The 12,783-nt window shown below is 48.8% G+C and overlaps 1 pseudogene; it reads left to right on the top strand.

The window, feature by feature from the left end:
• LOC147081785 (interferon-induced protein with tetratricopeptide repeats 5-like) overlaps nucleotides 1-9,567 on the top strand; it is a 51,410-nt pseudogene extending 41,843 nt beyond the window's left edge.
• Nucleotides 9,568-12,783: the final 3,216 nt, after the last annotated feature.

Genomic DNA, 12,783 nt, shown 5'->3' with positions numbered 1-12,783 from the left:
TTTTCATTAGAGCAAAGGAGGTTGAGGGGTGATTTGATAGAGGTGTACAAGATTATGACGGGTTAGGATAGGCTAGACGGGGAAAGGCTGTTTCCACTGGTTGATGGTACAAGGACTAGGGGACACAGATTTAAGGTTTTGGGCAAGAGATACAGCGGGGATGTGAGGGAAAACTTTTTTACGCAACGACTGGTGGTGACCTGGAATTCGCTGCCGATGAAAGTGGTGGAAGCGGAGACACTCAATGATTTCAAGGGGAGACTGGATCGGCACTTGAGGGAAATAAACTTGCAGGGCTACGGGGATAGGGCGGGAGAATGGGACTGACTGGATTGCTCTACAGAGAGCCGGCATGGACTCGATGGGCCGAATGGGCTCCTTCTGTGTCGTTATGACTCTATGACCTTCTCTAGGGCAATTAGGGATGGGCAATAAATGCCGGCCTTGCCATCCTGTGAATTAATTTTTAAAAATTGAATGAGTTTAATTTTCCTGATAGCTCATCTGTTTAAAAGAGTGAGTAGCTGAAGGAAATATCTGTTTTAAACATCTCTAACAACAGGAAGAACTGTAATACAAAAGAGAAATTTAATGCTGGCTAAACCACATTAAACTGCAAGCTGAGAAACGTGGAATATGGAGGAACATTTTGACAGACATTATGTTAGAGAAAGGCAGCTTGTAACCAAGGAAAAATCTTGGGTTGCTATGGGACCAGCAGAACTGGCTGACACTGTCTTGAGATAAGACACCACTAAACTGCAACAAGTGACACACATGAAGTAACTCCACTAAACTTTTAACCAAACATGAACAACAAGGGGAATATCCACACTTGAAGGAACCAAGCATTGAGCTGTGCATGTGAAAATCACGAGGGAATTGTAGACACAAAGGCCTAGAGGTTCAGTTGGTAGCGCCAGCCGCTAGCGTCTTAAGAGGGCGATAAGTGGGGCGCGAAGCGGCTTGCACCCGGGCGCGGCGCGATCTGCGCCTCTCGTGAACTTGAGTGAAGATTTAGCAATGGCGCAAAACCGTAGCGCCCGCTCAGCTGCGCGCGCAGATCCTGACGTCCTTTCATGGTGCAACGCCCTTGGTGCGCCCCGAACCGGAACTTCAGTGGCGCCACCCTTCTGTGCACCTAGCGCTCCCAGCGACTGGTTGAGCGGAAAGGTTCCCAGTCGCTGTGGGGCGCAGGGGGTGCTATTTAAAGGGGACTCTTCCTCCATTCTTTGTGGCAGCCATTTTGTTCCACTCCTTCTGTGTGAGAGAGAGAGAGATTTGCAGAGAGACAAAGGGAGAGAGCTTTCTGCTTTGGCTCAGCGCTCGCACAGGTACTTCTGGCTTAAGGCCAGAGCTTTGCAGTTGGATTTAACTTTCAGTGCCATAGCCTTGAGTCGCCACATATAATGGGGGCTGCAATGGGTGGAAATGTTGGCTTTCTGCATTGCATTCAAAGGGCTCAGAGACACCGAGAGAGAATGCCAGTCATGGCCAGACGGAGAAGGGCCAATAAGTGTCGGCACAGGAGGCCTTACCCACCCAGGGTATACCGCCAGCTGTTCTCATATCTGAACAAGTCTGAGGAGCAGTGTGTTCGGAGGTTGCGATTCAGAAGGGAGGTGGTCACAGAGATCTGCCACCTGCTTCAGAGAGATCTGCAGCCACAGCTGAGGAGCAGGACGTCTCTGTCGGTGGCAGTGAAGGTGACGGTGGCTCTCGACCTCTATGCCACCGGCTCCTTCCAATCCGCTACTGGGGACATTGCCAATATCTCCCAGTTCGCGGTACATTGCTACATCCGCCAGGTGACGAATGCCCTCTTCAGAAGGAGATGTCAGTACATCTCTGTAATGTATATACCTTTAAGGGGGGAACTATCTTTTACAGCTCATGTATACTGCAGTACCGGCAGTGACCACACCTGTATATAGCACTGAGTAGTAATCTGTACAGATCAGTTCCCAGTGTGAGCCACATTGAGTAAACACCTGTTGTACCGTTCTCCTGCAGTCTGTTTCTTATTATACACAGACACAACATTGGCGACAAGGCAAGTTCGAACCTACCTGCAACTCTGCATCACCTCCCGGGGATTCATTCCTGGAGATCAGTGGATTGGAGGTCAAGGCCAGAGACTCGGGCGTCGACCACGGGCAACCGCCCAGTCATCCAGCAGAGACTCGAGAATTGCGGGGGAGGCTGTCGAAAGCCAGGCTTGGCTTTCCAGTCGAGGTGGTCCAGCGAAATGGGCTGGCAACAGGTAGTGCGCAGACCCTTCCCGGACAGCGGCGGGCTAGAGCCCGACCGAGCGGCACAACAAAGGGCCGAGAAGCGTCGACGGGGAAGAGAGAGAGAGGGCAGAGCGCACAGGGCACAGCCGGTATTCAGGGGCCGAGCAGCATCAAAGAGAGGGAGAGAGAGACGCGCAGAAACCAACGACGCGCCGCCATTGCCACGAGGACCGCCGAGAGCGGCGTTGGCAGCAGCGGGGGAGGAAGGAAAGCGCGGGAGACGTCATTTTAAGCCATTGGGAGACGCCATTTTAAAACACACCCAAAATGCCAAAGAGTGGCAGTATCACCGCGTTTGACAATGAAGTCGAAGATTGGACTACATATGTCGAACGAATAGAGGTATACTGCAAGGCAAATGAGGTGTCAGATGGCAAGAAAGCATCGGTATTGTTAAATTTAATGGGTGCAAAGACATATGGTTTATTACAAAATTTAGTAACCCCAACGAAGCCAATGGAAAAGAGTTTTGAAGATATAGTAACGATACTACAGGAACATTTAAACCCCACACCGCTGCTGATAGAAGAAAGATTCAAGTTTCACAAACGGAACCAGCATAAGGATGAAAGCAATGCTGATTATTTAACAGAACTGCGCAAACTATCGAAACACTGCCAGTTTGGAGCGGGACGGGCAGATACATTAAGGGACAAGTTTGTGTGTGGGCTTCAAAGTGAAGGAACCCAGAAACGGCTTTTATCTGAAAAGGACCTTACGCTGGAAAAGGCTTTCAGCATTGCGGTATCATATGAAGCAGCAGCACGGGGCGCTGCAGAGATACAACAGAGACCACAAGAATATGGCACAAACGAAATGTCATATAGAACAGAGAAGTGCTATCGCTGCGGCAGAACAACACACGACCAGAATGATTGCTGGTTCAAAGACAAGGTGTGCAGACAGTGTGGAAAAGTAGGACACATAGCATGAGTCTGCAGGTCAGGAAACAAAACCAGCAATAAGAAACCTACCAAAGAAAAGTACAAGAAGGTACATAATATGACGGAGAATAGTTCAGACGAACAAAAGAGTGATAACGACTCCGAAAGCAGGGAACTGAGTTGTCTGAAACTAAATAATGTGATCACAACGGAGGATCACCGAACCATTTGGGTCACTCTCAAGATAGCAGGAGTCCAGGTAAAGATGGAATTGGACACAGGATCAGCCCTAACAGTCATAAACCGACGGGACTACGAGCGGCTATTCTCACACATACCCTTGAGAGACACAAAAATTATTTTGAAGATGTACACGGGGCAAAAAGTCTACCCCAAAGGAAAAATAAGGGTGACCGTTATATATAAAGGTAAGGAAACACCAAAACTAGACCTGTATGTATTGCAAGATGGAGGACCACCATTACTGGGACGTGAATGGATCTGGAAAATACAACTGGATTGGCATTCCATACTGGCACTGACTGTGTCTGACAAAAAGGATGACGACGTCACACCTGGGCGACTGTCAAAGGTCCTAACTGACGCGAAAGAAGTGTTCCAGCAAGGACTCGGAACACTAAAAGGCATGACAGCGACGATTAAAATTGAAGAAAACACAAGCCCAAAATTTTTTAAGGCCAGACCGGTACCTTATGTAATCCGCCCAGCCGTCGAAGCAGAGCTGGAGAGTCTGGAACGTTCAGCTGTACTGTCCAAGGTAGACTGGAGCGAGTGGGCTACACCCACCGTCCCTCTGATGAAAAAGTCGTTGAGCAGCACGCCTGGGGAACCAAGGAAGGTTCGCATCTGTGGGGAATTTAAGGTAACAGTGAACCCGGTCCTTCACACCGTACAATATCCACTTCCGCGGATTGAAGATATTTTCGCCTCGCTATCTGGAGGGAAACGCTTCACTAATATTGATCTGGCCCAGGCGTATCTGCAAATGGAGGTAGAAGAAGCATCAAAAAAATACCACACTATCAACACCCATAAAGGTCTCTACCAATACAACCGGCTGGTATTCGGGGTAGCATCAGCTCCGGCTATTTGGCAGAGGGCAATGGAACAAGTCCTGCCAGGGATCCCAGGGACCCAGTGTTATTTGGACGACATCCTGGTCATGGGCGAAAATGACAGTGATCACCTTGCCAACCTGGAGCAGGTGCTCACTAGATTGCAGGAATATGGGCTCCGAGCTAACCGCCCCAAATGCGAGTTTTTCAGAAAACAGATCTCGTATTGTGGCCACGTTATCGATAAAGAGGGGTTACATAAGTCCCCAGAGAAGATTGAGGCAGTAGTCAAGGCTCCAGCACCGGAAAATGTGTCACAACTGAGGTCGTTCCTCGGGCTGGTAAACTACTACCATAAGTTCTTGCCAAATTTGTCTACAATACTACACCCACTGAACATCCTGCTGCAAACTGGGGTGCCATGGAAGTGGAGTGACGAATGTAGACGAGCTTTCCAGAAGAGCAAAACACTAATCACATCGAAAGAGGTATTGGCCCATTACAACCCGGCATTACCAATTCGGTTGGCATGTGATGCGTCACCCTACGGCATTGGAGCGGTGCTTTCGCACAAATTCTCGGATGGCTCAGAGAGGCCAATAGCCTTTGCGTCACGATCACTAACCTCAGCCGAGCGTAACTACGCCCAGATTGACAGGGAGGCCCTCAGCCTAGTGTGGGGAGTGAAAAAGATCAATCACTATCTGCACGGGCAGAAATTCACCTTGCTGACTGATCACCAGCCTCTTGTCTCCATTTTTAATCCGAAGAAGGGCGTTCCACTGATGACTGCGCAACGACTACAAAGATGGTCACTTTTTCTTGGGGTGCACCACTATGAGATTGAATATAAGGGCACGAAACAGCATGGAAATGCTGATGGGCTATCACGCCTGCCACTGCCTACTGCGGAGGAAGCACCAGCAGTTGATCCTGTCGAAATATTCCATTCGACTATAGTTGAATACCTACCGGTAACTAACGCTTGTATCAAAAAGGAAACCCGAAATGACCCGACACTGTCTCGAGTATATTATTTGACGGTGAAGGGATGGCCAGCACATGGCGACTCACTGTTGCCAGCTTTCTCGACAAGGAGAGAACAGCTGTCAGTGTGTCGGGGGACCTTGATGTGTGGATCCCGAGTGGTAATTGCACCCAAGTTAAGGGATAGAGTGCTCAATGAGCTTCATGAGGGTCATCTGGGAGGGGTAAAAATGAAAAGCCTAGCCAGGGCTTATGTGTGGTGGCCGGGAATCGATAAACAAATCGAGGACCTGACCAAGAGCTGCTCAGGATGCCAGAAAGTCCAAAATGCACCACCACAGGCCTCTCTACACCCATGGGAGTGGCCCTCATCTCCATGGCAATGGGTGCATATTGATTTTGCTGGTCCATTCATGGACTCAATGTTTTTAATAGCCGTGGATGCGTACTCGAAATGGCCTGAGGTCATCAAAATGTCCTCCACCACCATGGAGAAAACTATTGCAGTCCTACGGACCATTTTTGCTAGGAATGGCTTGCCAGAACAGATTTGCTCCGACAACAGACCACAGTTTGTGTCCGAAGAGTTCCGGAGGTTCTTGAAAAAGAATGGGGTAAGGCATTACACATCCGCCCCGTATCATCCAGCCACAAATGGATTGGCTGAGAGGTTCGCACAAACATTTAAGAAGGCAATAAAGGCTATGTACAATGACAACATTCCGCTGCAGCACAAGGTGGACAATTTCCTGTTTGTCTACCGGAATGCGACACATGCAGTCACCAACCAGGCCCCAGCCATGATGTTCTTTAACCGAAGGTTAAGATCTCGCCTGGATTTGCTCAGACCAAACGGACAAAGAGATGTTGTGGGTAAACAATTCCAGCACATCCATGAGAAGCCAACAAGGACTGGAGAATGCACTCACCCTCCGGGGAGAAGGCCGCCGAGCGTCCCCACCCCTCCCGCGTTGCTGCAGCCTGCTGGGCCCCGGAGCTTCACCCTCATCAGATCCTTCCCCCCTGCTCCCCGCCAGGGAAGACGTGTCCCCATCATGGCCATGGGCTGCGTCGGCTGAGGGTGGCACTGATGGGCCGGCTTCCTCTTCCTCCTCCTCGAATTCTGAATCAGACACAGTGCCAGCTTGAGGGCCCGCCTCCTCACCTGGCGAATCAGCATCTGAAAGCAGGGAGGCACAAGAGTTGCTTTAGAGTGAGGACAGGGCGGCAGCGAGGGAGGCATGAGTGCTGCTATGCACTGCATTGGTTCGAGAGTGGCAAAGGATGCTGGTGTGAGGCACAAGTGGAAAGAGAGAGGTCAAAAACGTGATGACCTTACCATTGCTGTCCAGACCGGGGCTGGCATCTCCAGTGGCGACGGGGCCAATCAGCCGGCCTGCCATGATCCGCTCCACTCACTGCTCCAGGTCGCTGAGCTCTTTAAGGTCAGGATGGCCTCCCCCGGTCCGTCGCTGCTGCCTGCGATTGTGGGCCAGCTTGCCCTGCAAGAGAAAGGACGGACTCTAAGTACACTGTCAAGCCCTGATCTTGCCTCCACTTCCTCCCATGGTGGAATAGCCCTGACAGTGTCAAGCCCTCATCTTGCCTGCACTGCCTCCCATGGTGGAATAGCCCTGACAGTGTCAAGCCCTCATCTTGGCTGCACTGCCTCCCATGGTGGAATAGCCCTGACAGTGTGTAAAGTGCTGAATGTGCAAGTGATTTTCATGAGAGTCCCATAGCTGTTGGATGAGGGCTGGGCATTGGGGCTTTCAGGTCCCTTTGGCCATAAAGTGAGGTGCACAAGCAGGGATGAAGAGGATACTGGAAAGGGTACTCACCCTGACAACCCGAGTGAGGTCGTTGAACTTTTTTCTGCATTGCACAGGAGTCCTGGCAACCATGCTGTTGGAGGTCACCCTGTTTGCCACCTCCCTCCAGGCTTTTCTATACTCGCTGGGCAGTAGCCTCCTGCCACTATCAGGGAAGAGGAAGGTCGCCTGCACTCCACTGCGCCAACCAGTAGCTTCAGGGCACCCTCGCTGAAGCGCTACGCTTGCTCCCTAGCCTTATCCATAGTCCTGGGCGTTGAACTGGTGAAGCAGCTATGTTGAGGCCTTGATTCAGGACTGCAGTGTGCAGGGTGTCGCAGCAAAACAAATCGACCCTCCCCCTTTAAGAGCTGACCGGTGCCAGCATGTCTGCCTTCAATCAGCAACTCGCCGCACCTGCGCTGCGCCCGCCCTCGGTGGTAGCGCCCCGGCTTGCCGGCTTAGCGCCTTATGATAGTCGTGCACTGCCTGCTTTAGCACAGCAGCAACCTCTTGGGGCGATGCAACTCAATTTCGGCGAAGGTGGCGCTAAGCTGCGCCGGTCGCTAAATTTAGCGATCGCCCGGCTGCAGCGTCCCAAACGTGGCGATACTGAATTTCTAGGCCAAAGAATATAAGAACTTAACAATACCTAGTTCCTTTTACTGCAGTCGATGATGACAAACGTGTCCTGTTCTAATGGAAATAAGATGTCCAAAATTTCAACAGACTTCGGGTTTTTGTCAGTTTGGCCACCGGGCACTTCAGGACTTCAAAACAGCTCAAGAAACTTACAGCACAGAGCAAGGCCATTCGGCCCGGCGGCCTGTGCTGGCAAGTTGTGTTTCTTATTTAATCCGTGTGTTAATGTTAAAATAAAAGATCTCTGTGAGAGATCTGTGTGTTTCTGTTAACTTGGATTCAGTTCTATGTCCCCACTCTAACACCCAACGTGGGAGCTGTGAAAGTCATAAATAATTCCTGCATAGCTCAGCCATGTAAGCAGAAAGATCCCAGGATCCGATTCTGGATTCCCGCTGTATGCAAGTTCGTCACAGAAAAGGGGTCTAAATGATGAAATATGCTCCTGAAACACTGGTGAAAATTCTGGAATGCCAAGTAATTAAAGAGAATTTACCCCATTCTATTAGCATAGTGGCATTGATTATCAGTCTATTTTCAGGGAGGCTGCAAGGCTGGTTGGTGGTCAGGGGTAATGGAGGTTGTGGTGTTAAAGAAGCTGGGGTTGTTCTCCTTACAGCAGAGAAGGTTGGGAGGAGATTTGATAGAGGTGTTCAAAATCATAAGGGGTCTAGACAGAATAGAGAGAAACTGTTCCCATTGGTGGAAGGGTCAAGAACCAGAGGACACAGATTTAAGGTGATTGGCACAAGAACCAAAGGAGAAATGTGGAAAAACATTTTTACGCAGCAAGTGGTTAGGATCTGGAATGCACTGTCTGATAGAGCGGTGGAGGTAGACTCAATCGTGGCTTTCAAAAGGGAATTGGATAAGTACCTGAAGGAAAAAATTTGCAGGGCTATGGGGAAAGGGCAGGGGAGAGGGATGAGCTGAAGTGCTCTTGCAGAGAGCTGGCACGGGCTCGACGGGCCCAATGGCCTCCTTCCGTGCTGTAACCATTCTATGGTTCTATGATTTTATGACGGTGTGGAACAGGCTCCATGGTCCAGCTGGTCTTTTTCTATCTGTTTTTGTTTGTTTGATACTGAAAGAGATTCCCTTGTAAGTGAAATGACTTCAGCTACAATGTCACTTCATGTGGAATCTGCAGATGGAAAATGTTGAGTGGGATGATTTGCAGGAACGACTAAATTATACAATAAAATCTGATATTGTGAAATATCAGGCCATGCCTTATAATACTTGCTTTTGTAAACTGTATGAAAGGCAGCTATGAGGAGTCATTCAATAATTTATGGCAAGCTGAAGAGATTCTGAGGTCGCTTAGTGTATTCAATATATTGTGTTATTCCTCAAAGCCAAGGTATATCGATTGGAATAACTGAATTCAATTGTAATTGTTGCTCTGTTTTATTAACTCGCTGTAAAATAAAGTAGTTTAATGATGTGCAATGGGTCTCGTCTTACACGGTGTTTGCTCAAAGAGATTGAAGAAGTCCCTGTGAGAAAGACACGAATATCTGATTCAACTCAACAGGGGACACATAAGATGGGCTTTAATTATTTTGTGCTTTCTTGCAGCAACACACTGAACGATTGCTTGAAAGCAAAACCTGTCTAGCTTCAGTGTCAATTCATGTTGGGCCCATAGAAAGAAAGCATTAACTGGGACGACATGAAGTATGGATTACAAGATTTATTACAGGCTGGTGTGAAATATCAGGCCATGTCTTACAACCATCTCGCTTTTGTAAACAGTCTGCAGGGTGACTGTGAAGAGGCAATACAAAACTTAAAGGAAGCTGAAAAGATTCTGAGGGAGAATCATAAACATGAATTTGAAAGAAGATGCATCATCACCTATGGAAACTAGGCCCAGTCCTACCTCGACAAGCTGGAGATGATCTGTAAACGATTTATTAATGGCTCTCGGTATACAGCACTGATACCTGAAGTATACGAGGAGAAGGGTTGGTCACTGTTGAGTTCTGCTAGTCAATATTATGAAGAGGCAAAGGAATGTTTTAAAAAGGCTCTGGAAGAAGATCCTGATGACACTGAATGGAATGTTGGTTATGCGACTGCTCTGTTTCGTCTGGAAGGGTTTTCTGGTACACCAGAGAGCCGTGAACGCAGTCAATCAGTGAAGCAGTGGCGATGTGTGCTGGAGCTTGATCCAGATGACTCTGTAGCTATGGTGCTGTTGGTTCTAAAACTACAAGGGCTAAAAATTGAGTAGCGCCTCAACTGAGGCGCTAAATTCGCCGGGGCACTAAAAGTAGCACCCCGGAAAAATTAGCGTCCCTGCGCCGGAAATTGAGTGGTTGCACCCCAAGAGGGAAGCGGGGCGCTACTGGAAGTGTCCCGCATCCATCTTTGGGCGCTGTGAGTCAATATTGCGGCGTTATATGCCGCAGTGCCACACGCTGCGGCACGTTGCGCTGTGGTATTGCAGGCCTTCATCCCCTTCTTAAAGGGGAGGGGCCTCGTGCAGCATGACCTGGAGCCCAGCTGGGCCCCTGGGGATCGGGAGCACAGGCAAAAGAGCCCGGCACTCAAAAGAAGTGCCGGGCTCTTGGAGCACAGCCAGCACTCTGCAGGGGGGCGGGGGGGCGTTTCAGGAGGTCTGGGACGGGAGCGCAGGCAGGTGCTGGCAGGCAGCCAGCAACAAAAAATGGCCGCCCCGCACCTCGCCTTTAAATTGCACCTCCCTGGCCGCAGGTACGCCTCCCTGACCCCGTCGGACATAGCGTCCGGTGGTAAGTCAGGGGGCGCTCCCGAAGATCGTGGCCAGGGTGTGAACAGGGCGCTGCGCACGCCAATGACGTCATCGCCAGCAGCGCAGCGCTGCAGGGCGCTACCGGTTAGCGCCAGCACTAACCTCCCGCTGAATTTTGCAGGAGGCGTGGGCAGTACTGCGCCCAGGCGCTAGCTGGTTTGCGTTCTGTTAGCGCCCTCTTAAGGCGCTAACGGGAGGCGCAACCAACTGAATTTTTCCCCCCAAGAGTTCAAGGAAAAGGAGGAAGCTTTCAAATTAGTTGAACAAGCATTGCAGAAGTCCCCTGACCTTCCATATGTAACGCGTTATATAGCAAAATTTTTGAGAAGAGAAGGAGATGTGAAAAAGCTGTGGCGCTGTTGAAGAAAGCATTAGAAATTAGGCCAAACTCTACCTTCTTACACCACCAAATAGGTCTGTGTTAGAGAAAAAAACTATTTCAACTGATCAACAATCCAGGCAGCAAAAACCATCGCAATCCTGCTTTTCAACAGAAAGCTGAATTGATTAAACTATGTAAGTACCATTTTAAAAAGGCATTTGAGCTCCGCCCATTAACTTTTATTTTTGCAAAACTGGATTTTGCAGGAATCTGTTCATTAAATGGAGAATATCTCAAAGCAGAGGAGATCTACAGCAATCTACTGAAATTAGAGGATAATCGTCCTGATAATGAGCAGGCAATATGTTTCCAGGCTGGGTTATTTGAACTGCGTCACAAAAGATCTGAATCAAAGGCCATCACACATTTTCTGGAAGGACTTAAAATCTAACGTGGCACAAAAGCTTGGGAATTGTGTTGCTCAAACTTGAGAAAGATTGCAACAAAACAAATTGACAGGAATCCCAGAAACAGCAAGGCGTTTGGTGTTCTTGGGTTACTGCACCAGCTGGACGGGGAAAAGTGTGAAGCTATTGATTGCTTTGAAAAGGCCTTGGAGTTTGATCGTGACAATGAAGAATATCGACGTGCTCTTTGTGAATTACGCCTTTCTATCCAGGTCAACGCTGACATTCCCAGCTGAAACTACACACAGTGGGGTAGAGTTTCTGCTTCGGGCTCAAACTGCACTTGAAATTTTGCTGGTTATGTTACAGTTCAAGTTTCCGTTAAAATGCATTTGCGTAAATACTATCGTAAGAGTGTTGTGCCTTTCACCTGTTTAATGCTCTTTAGAACAAACTACACATGTTTGATTTATGTAACCTACTGGTTCAGATACGATCATTTAGCACAGTGCAAGTTTTACTACTGGATTGCAACATTTATCTGTTGTTATTATTGATCTTTTGGCCCCTTTCAGGTGGTGTTGATTGCTAGAGATCTGATTGGTCGATAGGAATCACATGACCCGCAACTCTTCTTCTTCTGCCAATACGTTGGTCGATGTGATGTGACTCATATCTTTAATACTGCTCTAGTGATCTGATTGGTCTGTGGGAACGTGTAACCTACGGGAGGGGCCTGACTGGTTTCTTTTCTTTCAATAATGACAGCCACTCTGATTCCTTGTTTTATCTGTGCCGTGCTCCCGCGACAACATTACCAGTCTGGGGCCGGAAGGGTTGCCCTCGGGGGCTTCAGGCTGTTGGTCTCATGTGCCCTGCCCTGTTCACTGTGTGCAGATTATTTTGTATATTTAACATTTTTGAATACAGCGACACTGAGCGGGCTGCAAAGGATCAGGGACTCAGCTTTTTTTTCTTCTGGTGGGACGGCGAGTTGGTGATGGGGGGGCATGTCCTGGAAGTGTCCACTCCCTATATATTAATGGCCCTGACCCCGGGATTGGGGATGGTGTCAGTTCTAGTGCAGACTGGTTGTCGGGAAGGTCTGCCCCAGCCCAGTTCCAGTAGCTCAATAGCCCGACTAGAATTTCTAGCTCTAGGTGTTAGAGACACTGAGATCAATTTACCATGGAGATGCCACTGAAGCATGTCGTATCAGTGGATTCCAGAGGAGGTGACTGAGGAATATGGTGACAAGGTAGAGTTGAGATCAACCAGACAGGTTGGGTTTTGTTGGTTCTTTCTCTGTTGGTCAACAGGCCTATGTTGGGAATAGGGCCCATGGAGATTATGACATCAAACACTTCTCATGTTCTGGCACCACTACCCCTGGTAAGCAAAACAGTGGTGGTTGGTTTTGTTTAACAGTTTCAGTTTCGAGTTTCACATTCAGGAGACAATTAAGCTGGAAATGATAACACACTGAGCACTGTTCTCAATCAACATACCATTAGAGGTAAAGTTGAAGAAGTAATTTGTCAAATTTTCGATCCAATCGGCATGATGAGGTAAAGATCATTG

Source organism: Somniosus microcephalus, unplaced genomic scaffold (genome assembly GCF_052327205.1).
Source record: "Somniosus microcephalus isolate GS21.2 unplaced genomic scaffold, FLI_Smic_1.0 scaffold373, whole genome shotgun sequence".
Taxonomy (NCBI): domain Eukaryota; kingdom Metazoa; phylum Chordata; class Chondrichthyes; order Squaliformes; family Somniosidae; genus Somniosus; species Somniosus microcephalus.
This window is presented reverse-complemented; position numbering and strand designations above follow the sequence as displayed.